The sequence below is a fragment of the Lethenteron reissneri genome, chromosome 68 (assembly GCF_015708825.2).
Source record: "Lethenteron reissneri isolate LAM-NWPU_2019-01 chromosome 68, ASM1570882v1, whole genome shotgun sequence".
NCBI classification, from domain to species: Eukaryota; Metazoa; Chordata; class Hyperoartia; order Petromyzontiformes; family Petromyzontidae; genus Lethenteron; species Lethenteron reissneri.
Genome location: NC_083846.1, coordinates 143,396 through 149,726, shown reverse-complemented (window position 1 = coordinate 149,726; position 6,331 = coordinate 143,396). Strand labels below are relative to the sequence as shown.

The 6,331-nt window shown below is 62.8% G+C and overlaps 1 pseudogene; it reads right to left on the bottom strand.

Moving 5' to 3' along the window:
• Positions 1 to 237: 237 nt before the first annotated feature.
• Positions 238 to 6,331, bottom strand: part of LOC133360286 (anoctamin-1-like) — an 8,063-nt pseudogene continuing 1,969 nt past the window's right edge.

Here is a 6,331-nt window from a genome sequence, read left to right as displayed (position 1 = left end):
AGGATTGGAGGGGGGGGGGGATTGGTGGAAAGTGGGGGGGGGGGGGGGGGAAATCAGATATCAGCCAAACTGGAATAACAGCGAGATCTGCACAGCGAATGCGCTTAGAGGGCACACCTGGAACACACACCTGGGACACACCTCGGGACACACATCTGCGGACACACTAGGGACACACCTAGGGACACACAACCTGGGGGCGTACACCTGAAGACACCTGGGGACACACACCTGAAGTCACCTGGATGCACACCTGGGCACACACCTGGGGGCGTACACCTGAAGACACCTGGGGACACACCTGGGCACACACTGCTATAATCGAGGCTGAAACTCGGAAGTACGGAACATTCTCTCCCCTCCCCCCGCCCCCAGGGGGATGATTATCGCGCGCCACATCCTCCAATTTACGTTGTCCCAAAGCCGTGCAATATGGGATTGCTATAGGATACACAATTAATTAGGGCTGTTATGGATCGGAGTATCTTGTAGCAAATCAACCTCCTCGCCAGGCAGCCGGCCAGCCGACCTCGCTATCGGCATTCCAGTAATAGCGTGAAACGGGGAGCCCTGCTTATAACGCGGAACCGTATACTACACCTGCAGCTACGTAGCATACACCTGGTCGTACCTGTAGCGCTACATTCCTTACCAGGAATTACAACCTGGCCATACCTCTGCACCTACACCTGTAAAGCCCTACATCATGAGTCCAGACCGGTAATACACACGAGAGCACACCTGAAGCCTACACCTGTAATCCGTTAACCCAGACGTCACACCTGGCCACACCTGGTACACCTGAAGCCTACACCTGTAACACCTGCAGGCCGCACCAGTAAACCGCACCTGGCCACATCCTGCGAGCCAGTGAAGGGGTTACAGGAGGGCGACGCCAGCCCTTTGCCCTGCTGCTGAGCTGCGAGACAAGGGTGGGTGGGGTGCGTGCGTGCGAGGTAGGTGTGGGGGAGGGGTGGAGGGGCTGTGCCCCCCCCCCAATCCGACCCCCTTCCCCCCAGTAAGGGTCCTCGTGATGGTAAGTGTTAGAGGAGTGGGCGAGTGGGGGGTGGGTAGAAGGCAACACCCCCTCTCCTCGCCCCCGATTCAAACGCTGTAGGAGAGGGAGGGAGACAGAGACGAGGTGGCGTGAGACGGGGACATTGGCAGGACGGGAGATCTCGAGCGAGGCGATGAGGGTGGGAGGGGAGGGGGTTAGAACCTCAAGCCGCCAAGGATCCCGACACTGGGTCCGCTCATTCCCGAGACGACAAAATCCTCCATCTCGCATCGCACGCGGCACCATCCCCACCCTCCCACCCCCAACCTCCCACCACCCCCACCCACTCACCCCACCCCACCCACCCCCACCCCCACCCATCCACCACCCCACCCATCACCCCCCCCCACCCATCCTCCCACCCCACCCATCCTCCCACCCCCACCCACCCTCCCACCCCCACCCACCCTCTCCCCACCCACCCATCTCCCACCCCCACCCACCCCTCCCACCCCCACCCATCCTCCACCCCACCACATCTCCCACCCACCCATCCTCCCACCCCCCCATCTCCCACCCACCCATCCTCCCACCCCACCCACCCTCCCACCCCCCCCACCCTCCCAACCCCCACCACCCTCCCACCCACACCACCCTCCCACCCCCCACCCATCACCCACCCCACCATCACCACCCCCCATCTCCCACCCCCACCCATCCTCCCACCCCACCCACCCTCCACCCCCACCACTCACCCACCCCCACCCACCCTCCCACCCCCACCCACCTCCCACCCCACCCACCCCCCACCCCCACCACCCTCCCACCCCCACCCACCCTCCCACCCCCACCCACCCTCCCACCACGTACATCTCCGTGCCGTCGTCAGCACAGACTCGCATTGGCTCGCTCATGGACGGGTATTGCCCATAGACTAGCATTGCCTGGAGACTAGCATTGTCCATAGACTAGCATTGCCTGGAGACTAGCATTGTCCATAGACTAGCATTGCCTGGAGACTAGCATTGCCCGTAACTCGTGTCTGCTTGCCAGTGAGCGCGAGTCACCTGCTACGTCCGTTTGACGTTTCCAAAACGTTGAGAACTGCCACTGCGCTCCGATGGACCGCTCTCGACATCGCGTGGCCGAACGACCCACCCACCCAGCCCACGCGTGCGACGGGACTTCAATTCGCTTCATCGCAGTTGCCGCATTTCATTTGTTCTGCCCCCTGACAATTTGGTGATCTTGGTGACAACTCTTGAGGAATGAGAACCTCCACCAATCCTTACCCCGGGGTCTCTCTCTCGAGTAGTCCTTCTCAGCCAGGTAAGTCAACTTGAAACGGACTCCGTGACACGCGCGAAACATTAAGTACAAATCGCGCCACACGCGCACACGATGATTGCTGAACGCGTCCCCCGTCAAGGGAGCTATAAACCCATCTCCCCTCATCCTCGCCGCAGCAGCAGCGGCGGCTTTTAGCTCGGCCTATCGAAAACAAAGCGGATCGCCGTATCGCGCGGCGCTATATACACACTACCCGCTACCTACACTACACACTACACTTTTGGATAACCACTGAAACAAAGACGGCCACCGCTTCGCGCGGCGCTTTCAGACGCGCGCTTCTGCGACCGTCTGGAACGGATTTGCACGTCGGTGGGGGCAATGGCGCACGCATCGTGATGCACCACCCCGACAACAACCACCACAACCACCACCACCCACCACACCACCCACCGCCACCGCGTCGCCTCTGTCCACCCAGCCGCGTGAACAACGAGGGATTGACCACAATCGGTCGGGCGGCACGTCACGTGCGGCGGCGGGTGAGGCGGCCGTGACGTCACCGCGGTTGTTGTGACGTCACCGCCACTTCGTGGCTAATGGCGGCTGCTGTGTCGTCGTTGCCCCAACGAGTCGGTGAAGGCTACACGGGGGAGCTGCTTTGTCTCTGGTGGGGGTAACGCGCGGGTTTACAACCAGAACGAAAATCGCTCCACTGGACGGGGCCTACCAGAGGCCTCTCTTAGGGGGGGGGGGGGGGAGGGGTATACTTTGGCCTCCTCTTCCACGGCGTCACGTTTCACAAACCAGAAGTGAAACCAACGTTTGGGCCAACGTTGGGTCAATGTTAAATTCGGTTGGAAACGCACACGCATGTTTACAAACGTGCGCGCGCCTGTAGCACGCGCCGGTACGTATGTTTCTTTTTTACTTTGGGAACCACGTGGCGGGCGTCGGGTGACGGTGGCTCGGCCTCTCAGACTCCTCAGGTTGTGTGGAGCGTTCAAATCCAGAAAAACCCATCGTGACTCGGTGGTCGATACACTCGGTACCGCTTTGTGAGAACGTGGATCTAGAATCTCGCTTCTAAGCGACGGGCAATCTGCTCGCTAACAAACTGCACCGCGCACCCAACCACCTGTATGCACCACACAAACTCCGTGGTATATGCACCACTCCCAACCACTCGCAGTCAAAACACAGGCGCACACACGCAGACAGGCACACAACATACGCACAGACCAAGTACACGCACACACACACCCGACATGCATGATTCCCATCACACGCACGCACACACGTGTGCGTGTCCCGTGCGTGTCCTGCGTGCGTGCGTGTGGTGTGTGTCCGTGCGTGTCTGTGCCCATGCCCACTCGTGTGTGTCCGTGCCTGCGCGTGTGTCCGTGCCTGAGCGTGTGTCCGTGCGTGCCCCTACACAACGGTGTGCTGCGCGCTGCAGGAGGCGTTGCGGGCGGTGCCCCCCCCGCTCGTCGACCCCCACCCCCCCTTCCGCCGGCTCGAGCCCCCCCCGGCCCTCCCCCCGGCGGGGCTCTCCGCCCGCTCGCGCCCGGCCCCCACGCTGCTGCCGTTGTGCTGCTGGTTGCTGGCCCTCTCCGCTCCCTCCCGCGACGAGTCCCCCAGTTCCCGCTGGGACGATTCGAGCGGGTCGCCACCTCCGCCTCCTCCTCCCCACCTCCTCCTCCTCCACCTCGCCTCTCGCGTCCTCCGTCCTTGTTCTGGCCCAGGTTCCCCAGGAGCTGCATCTCTCCTGCTCCTCCTTGAGGAAGGTGGCGACGATGAGCGTCCGCTCCTTCTTCAGGCAGTCCGCGATGTCCTTGGGGATGTCGGGATGAGCCAGTCGAGGACGTTGCTCAGGAACATGACGAGGTTCTGTGGGAGACGGGGTAGAGGGTGGAGGGTGGTCACGGCAGGATTGGGGTGAAGGTGATGCTAGGCAGCTAGAGGGCCACCCCCCCCAAGGCGAGATGTGAATGTTACGGGCAGTGGGTCACAGATGAATTGAGTGAACGAGCGAGCGGGTGAGTGAGTGAGTGGACGAGCGAGCAGGGGAGTGAGCAGGTGAGTGAGCGGGCGAGCGGGTGAGTGAATGAGCGAGCGGGTGAGTGAGCGGGTGAGTGGACGAGCGAGTGAATGAGCGAGAGGGTGAATGAGCAGGCGAGCGGTCGAGGGGTGGGTGAATGAGCGGGTGAGTGAGTGAGCGGGTGAGTAGGTAAGTGGGCGAGGGGTGAGTGAATGAGTGAGCGGGTGAATGAGTGAGTGGGCAAGCGAGTGAATGAGCGAGCGGGTGAATGAGCGGGTGAGTGAGTGAGTGGGCGAGCGAGTGAATGAGCGAGCGGGTGAATGAGCGAGCGGGTGAGTGAGCGGGTGAGTGGGTGAGTGGCGAGCGAGTGAATGAGCGAGCGGGTGAATGAGCAGGCGAGCGAATGTGCTGCGAGTGAGCGGTTGAGCGAGCAAGCAAGCGTGTGGTGAGCGGCGGTGAGGGAGCGGCGGGGTGGGTGCGGGAGGGTGCGGTGAGGGTGTGGTGAGGGTGCTATGGTGCGGGGAAGCTGCTCGCCTGGAAGATGATGACAAAGGCGAGGCGGGCGGCCATGACGGCCCAGTACTGCTTGTTTGTGTCGTACGCTCGCTCCGAGCCGGCGGGGTCACGGTAGTCCTTGTACCTGCACCGCCCCCGCCGGCAGCCACCACCACCACCACAATCGCCACCACAACACCGCAAGTTAGTACTGCGGTCGGGATGCACACGGAGCCGTGTCTGAGCAGCGGCGTCACACGCGGGGAGACGCAGAGGCGACGTTGGCGACTTGCCCGCCCACCCGCTCGCCAGCCCGCTCGCCCACTTGCCTGTCCACCAACTTACTCAACCAACCCACCCACCCGCTCGCCACTCGCCCACCCCCACTTGCCTGTCCACCAACTTACTCAAACCAACCCACCCACTTGCCCGCCCGCCCACCCCACCCACTCACCCACCAACTTACTCAAACCAACTCGCCCAATAACCAACCCACCCACCCCATCACCAACCATTCAACGACAACATAACGTAGAAAATATGGCTTCCCCCACCATCGCTACCCTCTCAACTCGACGACGAGGGCCCAACGACGATAACCCGACAATGACAACACGACAGACGACGACGACGACGAGCGGCCGACCTGCAGGGAGGACCTGCGCGTCGCTCCCCGTGCCCACGTCGCCGGCCGGCCCGGTGCCCTCGGCGAAGTCGCTGACGTTGAAGTGCGACAGCGTGTGGTCCACGAAGCCCCGCATGGAGCCGTCCGCGCTGTACATGTACAGGTAGACGAGCCGCGGGATGAAGTCCGACGTGGTCGAGATCACAAACGCCTGGGGGGGGGGGGGCGGGGGGGGGAGAGGTCACACGGGGGACCGATTGTTGGGGCACGGCGAGGGGTTACGGACGGAGGGAGGGAGGAGAGCGACCGAGCGGTGGTGCAGCGGTGAGCGCGCCGAGCACGAACCGGCGACCCGAGTTCGATTCCCGCTCACGGCCACCAACGCCGGTGACGGTTATCTGAACCGGTGCTGGGCCTCCCCTAGGTCGACTCAGCCTCAAATTAATACCTGGTGCGGTGTGAAAACATCGCCACTGGGGAGACAAAGGCGGCCGGGCGTGGTGCTGGCCACCCACCCCCTTTTGCGAGTTCCCAGCCTTGCTAGGCGCTGCTTGCTAACAGAACTTGCCCCGACAGTCTGATGAGAGGCTACACGGGGGATCTTTGGCTGACGGGGAGAGTGGGTGATGGACGGACATAGTGTGCGTTTGAAGGGGATGAAAGTGGATGACATGGGATGTGTTGGCTGGAGTGAGGGAGGGGAGGGAGTGAGGGGAGGGAGTGAGGGGAGGGGAGGGAATGAGGGGAGGGGAGGGAGGGAGCGAGGGGAGGGAGGGAGCGAGGGGAGGGGGGGAGGGAGGGGGGGGAGGGGGGAGGGGAGGGGGAGGGGGGGAGGGGAGGGAGTGAGGGGGGAGGGGAGGGGAGGGGAGGGGGGAGGGAGGGG